The sequence below is a fragment of the Orcinus orca genome, chromosome 14 (genome assembly GCF_937001465.1).
Source record: "Orcinus orca chromosome 14, mOrcOrc1.1, whole genome shotgun sequence".
Classification (NCBI taxonomy): Eukaryota; Metazoa; Chordata; class Mammalia; order Artiodactyla; family Delphinidae; genus Orcinus; species Orcinus orca.
In genome coordinates this window covers 9,104,038-9,116,411 of record NC_064572.1, presented here as the reverse complement: position 1 = coordinate 9,116,411, position 12,374 = coordinate 9,104,038, and positions in this window count along the sequence as shown.

Below are 12,374 nucleotides of genomic sequence, written 5' to 3'. Positions count from 1 at the left end.
ATATTATGGGGAGCATCTTTTGTATGCTTGTTCGCCATCTTTGGTGAAGTGGCTGTTAAGGTCTTTGGCCCATTTATAAATTGGGCTGTTTGTTTTCTTTTTGTTGAGCTCTCCCATTTATATTTTGACCAAAAGTTTTTTCAATTTAAAAACTTAAATCGCATATGATAAAAGTATCATACACACATGACAGTAAAAATCCAAATATTATAGTATAGGAAGGACAGACTAAAACACGTGTGCCTGCCCCGAGAACCCTCTCAGAGCACCTCTGAGTGTTAGGGCTTGTGATGGTTACTTCCCTTTGTGGTACTGTGTTATTTTGCTCTTAACATTAATAAAGAAAACATGGATGGAGAGATACGAATGTCTTGGCATACATCAAAACTTTTTAAAATAAATAAAGGGGAAAAGAGCTTCTCAGAAATGACCACTAGGTGGTGGAAGTCGACCGAAAATGCCATACGATGTACTGCCCTCACGATCGCTCCTTTAAGAAGCCCATGTGAGAATTTTTCCAGCGTCCTCTCCTGATATATCCAACTTCCCCTCCTCCAGACCCCTTGCTTTAGGTTGTCCCGGGGCCATTTCAGACTCTGCACAAATGGAGATGAGAGAACCTACATCTCACCTGCCCTGAGAGCCCGACAAGGCTGTGAAGGCAGATCTTTCAACGTGAAAGGATGAGACAGGCACGCTCTATCACGTGCAGCATGTCCAGATGTTGGTATGGCTCTGTACAGATGATGGCCTGCATGCCCCCCGCCCCCATCCTAAAGTGAAGGTGCCACTCGTAAGAGACTAGCTCTCAGTGCAGGGCCACCTCTGGCCCAGGAGGAAGGAAACTTCCAAACAACAGCCTCTGGACTAGTGGAGAAAGTGAGTTAATTCAAGTCAAAGTTTCCAGAATCTCTTTTGCACATTGGTCTGTGTTCACTGTACATAGTAAATGCTCAATAAAGACCTGTTGCTTTGACTTGATCTCAAAACCACATTCCTAAAGCACTGAAGGAGTAATTTTCCATTCATTAGATGTTCCTTAAGCTAACACAGTGCCTAAACAAACAGGGGAAAAGGTCTCAAAGATAAACGAAATGAGAACATTCTGTATACATTTCTTTATAACCCAAATATTTCATGATTCTAAAAAAATATTGGGAACAAAAACAGTCAAGCAAGTAAAAGAGAAAAAAATGCTTAAAGAAGAAAAATAAATAAATATGAACAAGTCTTTAACACAAGAATCTTACTCCCCAAAATTTATTGCAAGAAAATATTTCAGTAGAGGCAAAATATTATAAAAGGAAAAGGAAACCGTGGAAATACATACTTAGATATCCAATGATTAATAGTTAATTATTACATATTAATTTCTTATATTATTATCTATAGTGAAAGTCATTTTGAAGGTTTACAAATGTTTTAGGCATGAATATAATTAAGCTCACTAAAAGGCAAAGCAAAATAAGCAAGATAATGTTTCTCCATAACAGTATGCCAATAGTAAGACCCAGAAGTTGAGCGAAGCACTGTGTTTTCCTAACAATCACTAAGAATTCAATCTCTCAACCCCAATCTCATGTCAGGTACAAACGACGTGATATAGTGTCACACTACGGTTATCTTTTATTTGTTGTCTTTGTGTTTTATCGTTGCTATAGCAGTAAAACTTATTTTAACAGAATTATTACATTTTCCTTTACTAATTAAAGTATATTTTATTTATTTTGAAACCATAGTAATATAAATTTGCTCTCAACTCTGCCACCACAGTGTTTACTTAAAATTTTCAATCTGTAATAAAATGTTTATAAATATACAAATGTCCTTCCTGGGCAAGGTAAGGAGCTGGGTTACCCACGGAAGGGTCCGGGCTCTCATGGCAGTCAGAGGCTAGAGCACGCTCCCCCAAGGTGAAAATAAGTCACTTATGCCAATGTTTGTATGGGAGGATGAGTCACACTCAAATTCATACTTTAGAAAAAAAAGGAAAAGTGGCCCACTTCTAGTTGTTATTTGCATGTATTTTGGCAAGGAAACTGAGCTTCCCAGGACTAGCTCCAGACCTGCAATCCCAGGACCTCCACAAAGACCAAGGGGCAGCAGAAGCTGAAAAAGCCCAACAGAGAGATCTGTTTCCTGGCTGGTGCCCAGACACAGGCTTCTGACCCTACAGAATCTCACAGTGTGCAGAAGGTAGGAGAAGTGGCAAATTTCACTGTTTAGAAGGAACTGATAATGACCAGGGTTCCTGGCCTCCCCCAGTCGATAGAAATTAACTAGAGGCCAGACAAGAAATTCAGGCGAGGCTTTACTGGGGCCCCTGCAGCGCACCTAACGGGGGGGGGGGGGGGGGGCTTCCCTGGTGGCTCAGTGGTTAAGGAAGCCGCCTGCCAATGCAGGGGACATGGGTTCGAGCCCTGGTCCGGGAAGATCCCACATGCCGCGGAGCAACTAAGCCCGTGCGCCACAACCACTGAGCCTGCGCTCTAGAGCCCGCGAACCACAGCTACTGAAGCCCGCGCACTTAGAGCCCGTGCTGCGCAACAAGAGAAGCCACCACAGCGAGAAGCCCGCGCACCGCAACGAAGACACAACTCAGCCAAAAATTAAAAAATAAAAAAAACAAAGAAAACTGGGTGGGCTTCTGAGTCTTTCCCCCAGAGAATGTGACTTACATATCGTGGAGTTATCTAAAACAGAGAGGTTTAAAAAAATTTTTTTTTGGTCCAGTTTTATGTCTTCTTATGGGAACGTATCTAAAGTTCCAAAATGTACAAGGTCTGCAAAAATTAAAATGAGTCTGCTCAGCAGGCATCCATTGTCCTCTTAGTCGTCAGGGGAGAGATTCTAGAATTTCCTTCTGGAGTTTCTCAAAATGCTGCAGAATGCTCACAGGCCATTCATCCTTGAGCAAGGACTCAGATTATAACTCACCCGAATACTAAATTTCTGGCCTATTGTCCTGAATTCAGGAAAGATCGAGAAATTGTAATACCTTTTTTGCTTTTGCTATTATGGAAGTTTATTCACAAAGCCCACGTGTAGGGGGTGGTGGGGTTTTGGTGGATAAGCAGGAAGCCTTCACTGGAGCCTCATTTCCAAGCAGCCAATTGGCGATGTTCCTTTAGAGTGGACTCAGCACACGATGAACTTTTTTTTTTTTTTTAACATTTTGGTGCATTTATGCTGAAAGCTTTATTTTTTTTTAAAGTCTTCATTGAATTTGTTACAATATGTCTTCTGTTTTATATTTTGGTTTTTTGGCCGAGAAGCATGTGGGATCTTAGTTCCCCGACCAGGGATCGAACTCGCACCCCCTGCATTGGAAGGCGAAGCTTAACCACTGGACCACCAGGGAAGTCCCAATGATGACCTTTCTCTGGCGCGTCCCACCAGCCCACAGCTGAGCTCCTGGCGGCCCTGCCTGTGTTAAGGAACCTCCCTCCCTGACCCCAGTTCTTTCCTTGGGAATCTGGAATTGTGATTCTCTGTGTGTGGCTGGCACTAAAAGATGAAGCCGGCAAGGTCTGGGAGCCCCCGATGTCCTCCTGTTCTCCAGGTCTCAGCGCCGGGAACCCAGCTGTCCTTCCCCAGCCTTCTACACTTCCCTTTCTTGATTAAAATATGTCCAAATGGTTTTTGCTGTTTGAACCTTGACTAAGAAAGGCTACGTTTGTGCCAAAATATTAAGTGATCCATTTTTTCGGGACTATATTATGTACAAAGCAAATAAAGAAAGGAAAGGCAGCTCAACCATTAAGAAATGTACTTTAACAATTTTTAGAAGTATAAACATGGACTTTATTCCCTCTACCTCCCCCCAAAACAGCCCTCTGCTGTTTATATAATTTAATCTTTATAATCGTCTTGTGACATGGCAAGCAGTGTATTGTTATTCCTTTTTTCCCCCCAACGAGAAGACTGAGCCTGTGAGACAGACGATTTCTGACTCTCACTCCAGATTACTTCCCATACACAAGTGAAAGCATGTGCACGACTGTAATGCAAGTCTTGATAGAGGCTTTGCAGTGAATGTTCTTATGTAGAAAATAGATATGAAGATATATTTGGAGGAAAATTTACAAGCAGCTCATGCAGCTCAATATCCAAAAAACAAACAACCCAATCCAAAAATGGGCAGAAGACCTAAATAGACATTGCTCCAAAGAAGATATACAGAGTGCCAACAGATACATGAAAGAATGCTCAACATCATTAATCATTAGAGAAATGCAAATCAAAACTACAATGAGGCATCACCTCACACCAGTCAGAATGGTCATCATCAAAAAATCTAGAAACAATAAATGCTGGAGAGGAGAAAATCTACAAACAATAAATGCTGGAGAGGAGAAAAGGGAACCCTCCTAAACTGCTGGCAGGAATGTAAATTGAAACAGCCACTATGGAGAACAGTATGGAGTTTCCTTAGAAAACTAAAAATAGAACTACCATATGATCCAGCAATCCCACTACTGGGCATATACCCTGAGAAAACCATAATTCAGAAAGAGTCATGTACCACCATGTTCATTGCAGCTCTATTTACAATAGCCAGGACATGGAAGCAACCTAAATGTCCATTGACAGGTGAATGGATAAAGAAGATGTGGCACATATGTACAATGGAATATTACTCAGCCATAAAAAGAAACAATATTGAGTTTTTGTAGTGAGGTGGGTGGACCTAGAGTCTGTCATACAGAGTGAAGTAAGTCAGAAAGAGAAAAACAAATAACGTATGCTAACACATATATATGGAATCTAAAAAAAAAAAATCGTTCTGAAGAACCTAGGGGCAGGACAGGAATAAAGATGCAGATGTAGAGAATGGACTTGAGGACACGGGGAGGGGGAAAGGTAAGCTGAGATGAAGTGAGAGAGTGGCATGGACATATATACACTACCAAATGTAAAATAGATAGCTAGTGGGAAGCAACCGCATAGCACAGGGAGATCAGCTCAGTGCTTTGTGACCACCTGAGGGGTGGGATAGGGAGGGTGGGAGGGAGACGCAAGAGGGAGGGGATACGGGGGTATATGTATATGTATAGCTGATTCACTTTGTTATAAAACAGAAACTAACACACCATTGTAAAGCAATTATACTCCAATAAAGATGTTAAAAAAAATGACCCCAAAAAAAAGAGATGGGAATTTGTAATATGATTATGTTGAAGGAGAAGGGGACATTACAGCACCTTCCTATTTAAGGTAAACATTTTATATCTTATCACATATAGATGGCACATTTGTCACTGACTCTAAATAAAGCCTTTAAAATCTATATACCATAGACAAAAACATAATTGGTTTTTGGGCCAAGCGCAGCAGGTTTGAAAATGATTTTCTTTTTATTGTGCTTTAAATCATTTAATAAACGAAAATACATAACTAAAAAAAAAAGATATATTTGGAGGGAAAAAAGACTGGGCATACAACCAGGATTTGTAGCAAAGTTAATACACACCTTTTTTTTTAATTGGACTATAATTGCTTTACAATGTTGTGTTAGTTTCTGCTGTACAGTGAAGTGAATCAGCTATATGTATACATATAACCCCTCCCTCCCTCCCTCCCTCCCACCCCCCCATCCCACCCATCTGGGTCATCACAGAGCACGGAGCTGAGCTCCCTGTGCTATACAGCAGCTTCCCACTAGCTATCTATTCTACACATGGTGGTGTATGTATGTCAATCCTAATCTCCCAGTTTGTCCCACCCTCCCCTTCCCTCCCTGTGTCCAAACGTCCATTCTCTATGTCTGCGTCTCTATTCCTGCCCTGCAAATAGGTCCATCTGTACCATTTTTTTTGATTCCACATATATGTGTTAACATACGATATTTGTTTTTCTCTTTCTGACTTACTTCATTCTGTATGACAGACTCAAGGTCCATCTACATCTCTACAAATGACCCAGTTTCGTTCCTTTTTATGGCTGAGAAATGCAAATCAAAACTACAGTGAGGTATCACCTCACACCGTCAGAATGGCCATCATCAGAAAATCTACAAACAATAAATGCTGGAGAGGGTGTGGAGAAAAGGGAACACTCTTGCACTGCTGGTGGGAATGTAAACTGATACAGCCACTATGGAGAACAGTATGGAGGTTCCTTAAAAAACTAAAAATAGAACTACAATACGACCCAGCAATCCCACTACTGGGCATATACCCTGAGAAAACCATAATTCAAAAAGAGTCATGCACCCCAGTGTTCATTGCAGCACTATTTACAATAGTCGGGACATGGAAGCAACCTAAATGTCCAACGACAGATGAATGGATAAAGAAGATGTGGTCCATATATACAATACACACCTTTATTTTACTTATTTATTTTGTCTCCCATGGTGCCTTCAAAATACATTTATGGAAGTAGCTTCCCCCATCTCTGCATGGAGACATGGCCAGAGCCCATGACCCCTCTGCTCACTCTTCAATCACAGACGGCTGTACACTGTTACATCACAAAACCAAGGTTAGTTTAGTAATCTGTGTCCATGGCAAGAGATGGACAAAACTTTCAGCCCCCGTTCAGAGTCCTCCCTTTCTCCCTTGCTTAACTGAGCCAGGCCTCCAATTTGGGGAGGAAGGTGTGATAACCTCCTCCGCTCGTTCACCAGCTGCAGCTGGAGCTCCGCCCTGCAGGGGAGTGGATTTTCCTGGGTGGGTGGCTTCCTGTCCTCTGGGCCTGACACATAGTGAAAGCAAACTCTTTCTTCCAAGAATCCATTTCACGAGCTTTTGTTTTAATTCCTGAGGCCTCTCACCTAATTCTCATGCTTTGAATCCTGCACTCTGTTCCCCCAGGCTGCTGCCCTGTCCACTCCACACAGTTTCATGCAGCTGCAGACTTTTTCCAGAAGCTTCTCCTGGGCAGGACTTATAAACACCTCCTGACAGCTCTGTCCCTGTGTGGTCCACTCTGGTCAGCAGGACATACTCAGGGATCCTTGGCCTTGAAGCTCCCAAGGCCTCAGCACAGACCTGACTCTGCCACTGGTAGTGAACCTGCCTCTCACCCTCTACATTTCCTAGGAAGTGTCAGACCCTGTTCCAAATGGGCTCCAGCTTCAGTAAACACACGTGGAGCTCTCAGAGTGACCCCATGAAACTCCTGACCCTAACCTTGGGCGGGGTGGTGGGAGCAGATTTGGAGACAGGGCATGGCATGAAGCCCCCTCCTCTGGACACACTCTGATCCCCCCTTTTTCTTTTTTGATTATTGTAATATACATAACGTACATTTTACCATTTTTAGGTGTACAGTTCAACTGTATTAAGTACAATCACATTGTTGGGCAACCATCACCATCACCCATCTCCAAAATTTTTTCATCTTCCCAAACTGAAACTCTGTACCTTTCACAGTAAGTCCTCACCCCCGTGCCCCCCAGCCCTTGGCACCTACCATTCTGTTTTCCGTGTCTATGAATCTGACTGCTCTGGGTACCTCTTATAAGTAGTATCATATAGTCCTTTTGTGTCTGGATTATTTCGCTCAGCGTAATGTCCTTCAGGTTCATCCATGTTGTAGCATGTGTCAGAATATCCTTCCTTTTTTTTTTTTTTTTTTTTTGGTTTTTTGCGGTACGCGGGCCTCTCACTGTTGTGGCCTCTCCCGTTGCGGAGCACAGGCTCCGAACGCGCAGGCTCAGCGGCCATGGCTCACGGGCCCAGCCGCTCCGCGGCATGTGGGATCTTCCCGGACCGGGGCACGAACCCGTGTCCCCTGCATCGGCAGGCGGACTCTCAACCACTGTGCCACCAGGGAAGCCCTTTCCTTCCTTTTTAAGGTTGAATAATATTCCCTTGTATGGATAGACCACCTTTTGTTTATCCATTCATCCATCCATGGACACTTGGGCTGCTTCCACTTTTCAGCTATGGTGAATAACGCTGCTATGAACATAGGTGTGTAAATATCTGTTCTGATTCCCCTTTTATACCCTTGAACTTTTCTAAATTTTGCCCATGTAGGTTTCATTCTCACATTCATTTTGGTGTTTGATGCCCATTGCATTGGTACCTCAGTCAAAACTCAGGAAGAAATTCATCTTAACATTCTGCTACAGTAAGACTCGAAGGTAACCTCAAGCTCTAAGCAAAGTCCTGTAACTTTAGACATTATTCCAGACAGGTCTTGTCACTCAGGGAAAAGGAGCCTGAGTGAAAAGGCCTCCAAAGCTCATGACTCCTTTTTCCAGTGGAGGTTTTCGGTACAGATTGGTCCCAGGAAGCTCCTCAAGAAATACAATCCAAATGCTAGCACAGGGTTTACATACAATCCAGCGATTGCACTCTTAGTTGTACACCCAGGAGAAGTGAAAACGTGTCCACACAAAAACTTGTGGACAAATGTTCATAGCAGCATAATTCAGAATAGCTGAAAAGCAGAAGAAACTCAAATGTCCATCAACTGACAAATGGACAAAATGTGTGATATCCAGCCAATGAACTACTTACTATTCAGCAATAAAGTCAATGAAGTATTGATACAATTTATGATATACTGAGCCTCAAAAACATTATACTAAGTGAAAAAAGCCAAACACAAAAGCCCACATATTGTGTGACTCCATGTATATGAAATGTGCAGAAAAAGCAAATCCATGGAGACAGGAAGTTGATTAGCGGTTGCCTTAGGCTGGTCGGTGAAAGTGGAAAGTGACTGCAGATGGACACAAATAGAAAGAAAGGGCTTCTTTCTGCGGTGATGAAAATGTTCTAAAATTGGATTGTGGTGATGATTGCACAACTGTCATTTTACTGAAAATCACTTACTTTAAATGAGTGATTTTTATGGCATAACAATTATACCTCAATAAAGCTGCTTTAAAATATAATTCAAGGACTTCCCTCGTGGCACAGTGGTTAAGAATATGCCTGCCAATGCAGGGGACACGGGTTCGAGCCCTGGTCCGGGAAGATCTCACATGCCGCGGAGCAACTAAGCCCATGCGCCACAGCTACTGAGCCTGCGCTCTAGAGCCTGTGAGCCACAACTTCTGAAGCCCGCGCGCCTAGAGCCCATCCTCTGCAACAAAAGAAGCCACCGCAACGAGAAGCCCACACACCGCAAGGAAGAGTAGCCCCCGCTCACTTCAACTAGAGAGAACCCGCACGCAGCAACGAAGACCCAACGCAGCCATAAATTAATTAATTTAAAAATATATATATATATAAAATTCAAATATTTAACAATTATAGGTCCTGACATAATCAAAACACAGCCTTAATTAATTATTGCACAGAATTAAAGACTGGAACTGTCTATGGCAAAATGTTCATAGTGACTATCTCTGGCAATTAGGACTCTTTTCTTTTGGCTTATATGTGTTTTACAAACTTTCTTCATTGAACATATGACTCCTAACAATAAAAGGGGTGTGTATGTGTGTTTTAAATAAAAGGCATGGGTGAATTGATTGACTGATTGATTGTAAGTAGTAGTAAGTAGTTCACTGACTGGATATAATTAATTGATGGATTGATTGTAGTGGGGAAGGCGTTTCAAAATTAGATGGACAACCCACAAGCATAAAAGCACTCTGCCAAATTTGTTAAAATCTATAAAATTTGTTAAAAGTTCTCTGTTGCAAAAACCAAACCAAAACAAAACCAATAACTAAACACAAAGTTAAAACACAGAAGGCAAATTGGGAAAACATTTGCAGAACACAATGACAGACAAAAGGATAATTTCTTTCATTTATAAAGCCCAGCTGAATCAGTAAGAAAAATGCAAAGGATGTGAATAAGCAATTCAAAGAAAAAGAAATATTGACTGTCATTTTACATATACAGAGGTGTTCAACCTCATTCACATTTTGGTGAGGGTATAAATTTGTGCAATTTTTTAAAAGGGCAATTGAACAAAATCTACCAATACCTCTTTAAAGTGTAGTTCTATAGTTTAGGACTTAGCATTTCCACTCCTAGGAAGATTTTAGTTTTGTTTCCAAGGTTTAAGAGGTCCATGTTTGGTAGCATTAGGTTAAATGACGTCACGAAGATGTTTTGGTGGCACTTCTGTAAATGAATTGCTTCCAGAGCACCAAGAACCAAGCCTACAACTCGTCTAGCTGTGAATACTTAGATCTGTAGATTAGTTGTGTTCTAGATTTGTGAGTTGAGTGACAAGCACTTGAACAAAAACGTAGCATTTAAAAATTTCTTTATATTAGATAAAATATGGTACTTTACAAATGGAACTGTATGCATCTTTAAAAATTACTAGATTTAGATGTTCAAATGTGGAAATATCCCTAAGAACTATGAAGGGGGGCGGGGGGGAGAGCAGAAGAATGATCAGTAAAAATCCATATTGTATAACTATTAAAAAGGTAAGAATACAAACATATATAAATATGTACATATTTGGGGGGAACATAATATTGGTTACCTTTGGAAAGAGGGATTGCTGGGAAGGAGGGCTATTGACTTTTCATTTTGAACCTTTCTATGCTGTTTTGCGTGTTTTAAGCCCATGTCTGTCTTTTCCTTAAAGTCCAGAAAGGTGGTCGCAAGGATTACGAGACATTTTTGTTTTCTTCTTTTTAACTTTTCTGTATTTAAAAACAACTGAATGGATTTGTAATCTGAACAGGTTATTTTCTGCTTGACCTCCGGTCACAGAGCTGCCAGACGTGGTGGTGAAGGATTCCCGCTGCCGCCAGTGCGCTGGGGCAGCGCGCACGTGCGGGCGGCCCGGCGGCCGCGCCCCGAGCATCCCGCGGCCGCCTGGTATCGCGGGTCACACCCCTCCGCGGCGAGCGGACAGTGCGCATGCGCGGAAGGGCGGCCTGCGCGCGCCGAGCCGCGGCGGGAGGGAGCCGGGTGCGAGCGCCGCGGGGCTGGTGCGGTCCTCGCTCGGCTCCCTTTGGTTCCCCTTTCTCCTTTCTTGCGGTGATTTGCCTTCTCGTGCTGGAATTTCTTACCTAAGCCCATTCCCCAACGGGCACCCCTAGGGAGGCGAAGGCCGGGCCGGGAAAGGAGAAGAGCTGGTGGGCACACGCTTTGGGGTCCACTTGACTGTATCCTCCCAGATTTTCTCTTTCATCGATCTTTACAGAATTTGCCATGAACCTGCGGTACTCGGCTCCAGCCGGTTGATTTTAGAATGTTCTCACACTGAGTCAACATGCGTACATTTACCGAGGAAGCCAGGATAAACAGGCGTGGTGACCCCTCCTGCGAGGCGCTAGATGGCAGAAGCGCCCAGGAAATGCCTCAAGTCCCACAATGCCCAAGGAGGGGACCGCTCCCGCCCGACTGTGGCCGCCTCGGCTTCAGTGTTTAAGACCATGTCACCGAGTCGCTCTTCTCTCAACGTTCTGCCTCATGATGAAAGAAAAGGAGAGAAGAAAGAGGGAGGGAGGGACGGAGGGAGGAGTGGAGAGAGAGAAAGAAGGAAAGAGAGAAAGAGAGAGGAGGAGATGGGGAGAGAGGGAGAGAAAGAACCCACAACTTTCTTTAATTCCGTGTTGGCCTCATTAGGCCAATAGGTTCTTTTCTAGAGACTCGATTCCCCCAAGTGTTACCTTGGGGATTCTCACCTCTTGACTCTGGGTATCCTTAACGCTCTGCTCTTCTGGGCGGTGTTTGCTTCTCCACAGGATGAATGCTGTGCATTTGAGCTCTGAGAACTAGAGTTGATTCAGGATGGAGGGTGTATACAAAGGAGGGGGAACTGGGGCACAAAGAGAGGAAACTGGTCCCCATTCCTTAGCTTGCTCCCCGTTCCGGCCTCCTTTTCACACAAAGGCAGGCGTAGCTGGCAGATGCCGACGGGGACGTCCTGAGGTCTTCCACTTCCTGGCTTCAGGTTGACTCCGCATGGCTTTGTCAGCGCTCCTCTGGCAGCCCCCTGTGTTCTCGGGTCTCTTGCCCTGACCCTCGCTCGTTTGTGTGAGTCCCCACCTGCGGTGTCCCTAGCCCTGGATGTGCCCTCTCCCCGAGTCTCTCCTACGGGCCGCTATGTGCCCACAATTTCTGTCCTCTCAGTGTCTTTCCACTGTCACCTTCTCAGCTAACCCCCTTTATTTATTTATTTCACCAAAACAGTTTTTATTTCCAGGGTTTAATTGGGTATGCACACAGGCATGACACAGGTTTGGATCCATTAAGTCCTCATGCAGAATGATATTCTCCATAAAGAAGCCAGTTTCACCCAAGCAACTATCTACACACCTATGTTACAACACTTAACATCAAATCTGGTATCTGAAGAAAAGATACACATATAATTAAGTTACGTATTTTACAGAAAGATTAAAACTTCAAGTCACACAAAACTCAAAAACTGTATTAAAAGTTAGAATAGAAAACTCAGAGATCCACCTGGAATGACTAGAGAATGGAAGC